This window comes from Triticum urartu, chromosome 4 (assembly GCF_003073215.2).
Source record: "Triticum urartu cultivar G1812 chromosome 4, Tu2.1, whole genome shotgun sequence".
In the NCBI taxonomy this organism is placed as follows: domain Eukaryota; kingdom Viridiplantae; phylum Streptophyta; class Magnoliopsida; order Poales; family Poaceae; genus Triticum; species Triticum urartu.
Genome location: NC_053025.1, coordinates 558,050,595 through 558,054,028, shown reverse-complemented (window position 1 = coordinate 558,054,028; position 3,434 = coordinate 558,050,595).

Sequence of the window (3,434 nt, the reverse complement as noted above, 5' to 3'; positions counted from 1 at the left end):
GCGACATACAGAGGCCCTTTCTGTGGGTCCCAGCTGTCAGGTGGAGGAATCATTATTTTGCATGTACATTCCACGGCCAATGGATGTCGCTCATTGACCACGTTGACCAGGCCGCGCCGAGAGCACCATGGCAGTGGACGACGGTGAGGCCTAGGAAGGGAACGACACGGAGCCGGGGAAGACTCGGCAATGGTTGCCCATGCAGTGGGGAGTACGAGGGTTTACTGGTCCGGCTGCCGTCGCCGGAAAATAATAGGAGGTGTGGGTGAGTAGAGGAATGGCCTGGCCAGCAATGAAGTAGGGTGGGGCGGTGCGGCCTGTGCGGCAGCACAGCCGGCCACGGGAGGCGGGAGCAGGCAGTCCCATCGGAGCTGGTTTGGGCGGCTGGAGCAAGAAGATCAGATATTGAAGAAGCAGCACGGCCGTTGGATTAACATCCAATGGTCACTGCTGCTAGAATCGTTTGTGGACTAAGTTGACAAAGCCAAAGTACACGTCAACCTAGTAGACCCACAAGTCAGCCTCCAAATCTGTCCCAAACAGCATACAACCCAAAATTTCTAGCCAGATTCAAATTAATTTTAAATCTAAATATACCTTAATTTAAATTCAATGAAATTTTACCCGCACAAAAACAATGAAATTTAAAATATCAAAATCCGAAAGAAAACAGTATTTTGGAACTAATTGCCTATTTGCTGTATTTTTTCATTTTACAGCCCATTTATTATTACTTATAGCCCATTTCTTATTACTTATAGCCCATTTTCTGGGCAAAATGCATCCCTCCTCGTCTTGAAAGATTTCTGGCCCAGCAGGGCGTAGAAAAGCAAGTAGGCCTACGTTGGTTATTCTGCAAAAAACAAAATAGCTGGCTAGCCATTTTCAGAAAGGAAAAAAACAAATTGGGCTGGTCATGTGCTAAACATATGAAATAAAAGCCTGGGCTGGACAGGCCACGGGTCCCGCACAACCCAGTTGATACCCTTCACCATCCTGAAAAAACAAAATTACTGCGTGCGCTGCTGGGTCCCTACTGTCATCCTCACCATGTACTGTCATCTCCTTATTCCTCTCGGTTGTTGACCATGTTGACAACACCGGAGGGCGGCGCCACGGCGAGCGAACCAAGGCAGAGGACGATGGTGAGGCCTCGTACGGGAATGAACAGGAGCCGGGGAAGATCACAGCCAGCTGTGGGAGGCAGGAGCAGGTGGTCCCGCCGGCGCTCGTTTGGCTTTGGCGGCTCAAGGAAGAAGAGATTGAAGAAACGCGACAGCCGTTGAATGTCAATCCAACAGTCAAGGTTGGCACAATCGTTTGTTGACTAAGCGGACACCAAGTAGCATACTTTTTTATATATAGGAAGAAAACTGTGAGGAAAATGCGTTCGTCTGCCGTCCTCCTCACAGGGAACGTTCGCCACATAAGTGACTAGCACCCTTAGTTTTCAACCGAGAGGTCTTGGGTTCGAGTCCCGGGAACTCTCAATTTTGTCCTCCTTCCTTCCTCGCAAAAAAGGGAAAGAAAATCAAAGACTTGGGAAGGCGTACAGAACAAGCTAGTGTACCAGTAAAGAGACGTTGCCGAGTTTTAGAAAAAAGAAAGACGTGCTCCTGTAGCTGGTTTGAATCCAAACCTAGACTATGACTATATATGGTGCTATGCTACTCTGCAAGTAATGAAACTGACATATCCAACGTTCGCTTCTCCTCTTCTCTACTTACTCTTCCTAGCATCAGAAGCTCTGGCCGCAGCAACCATGTCCGCTGGCTGCTCGTCCACCTGCTCTTCAACAGGCAACAACCAGATATGTGCCAAGTTGCCACCCGTACCATCGCCTGTGGGTCTCATCACACCCCCGCCGGCACGCGCACCGCACCCGATTGCTCATCGCAACCCTCTGCCGTTGGTGTGGTGCCACTGGTGCAAATCACGCAGAGTCATCCATCGCGTCTCAACCACAACCCGCAACCCTGGCCGAGTCTTCTACAAATGCCCGAATCATGGGGTAATAATATGTTTAAGTGTTGTTCTGCTGCTTTCAGTTGCTGATTTTTTAATAGTTTGGTTGATGATCTTCCAATTTGATTCGTGCAGAAAAGGGAAGATTCGTGTGATTTGTATTTCTGGGAAGTTGCTGATGTGGGGGAATGCAACTACGCTAATTATTTGGTTAGCCGAGGAATCCCAATACCAGCAGGTTGGGGTGTTGGACAAGTAACTGAAGGAACGACAGAAGAGGAAGATGCAGAGCAGAAGGTTAAAGATGCAGTTCCTCTGATCATGGCCAAGTAACATCTGCTAAACGGCCTTGACAACAATGAGGAGATGAAAGAGCTTGTGAAGATAATGGGCAAAATCGATGAGCTCTGTAGGATGATTGTCTCTTTATTTGTAGTGTATGTAGCACTCGTGATGTATTCAGTGGCTACGACATGAGCACTTTGCTGAAACTAGTAATGAATGAAACCCGTGTAGCAGGCTGGGCGTAGTGTTGTGAAAATCTAATGATTTCTATTAACGGAAATCAGGGGGTATCCCCTTTTTCTCATATAAATAAATAAATAAATAGCAGAGGCCCTGTCGGGTCAGCTTTGTTCTCATTCGAAGACGTCGAGCAAATTGCAGTTCAACAACAAACTATGTCATCAAATTCAAGTTTCACAGCCAAATATGAGTACAACTAAACAACAATGTCATCATGTTTTAGTTGTCATACAATCACCAAACACAAATCAGCATACATAACAAGTGATGTTCTCACAGCAAAATACTAAACAACATGTTCATCAGGTTTCAGTTGTCATAGCAAACACAATTTCACATAGTAGATAAAAAAACGTCTTCTGACATGCAAATACGATAAAAGCGATGTAATCATCATCCACAGCAGCAGCGTCAACATCTTCTCCATGTGTATCAGTCTGAATCATAATTCCCCACGGTGTCATCTTCTTCTTCGTCCTCAACGTCCTCGAACGTTGGCTTCTTCTTGATCAACTCTTGTATGTCCACAGCACGACAGGCAATCTTTTCGCCGGCGTCATTGATGTGATGGTTCTCAAAGATATTAGGAACATCTGTGTTATCTTGTACATCAGGAGCAGTGTAAGCATCATCTTCTTGTGCAACTTCATTAAACGAATTCCTCTGCTCAAACCTTTGCAATACTCTCCAGTCATCGCTACGTGCAAATGTGTCTTCCAAGAAAAATATCTGTGTTGCTTGATTTGCCAAAATAAAAGGCTCGTTGGTCTGGTACGCCGCCTTGACATTGATGGATTTGAAATAATCATCAGCTCTGGGTTTTGCGATCCTGGAAAACGGGTTATACCAACCACAGCACAACAGAACCACACACCGATGATCCTCGAAACTGGAGATATACTGCAACTGAACAATGTCTGTTATGTTAGCATACATTTCAGTTG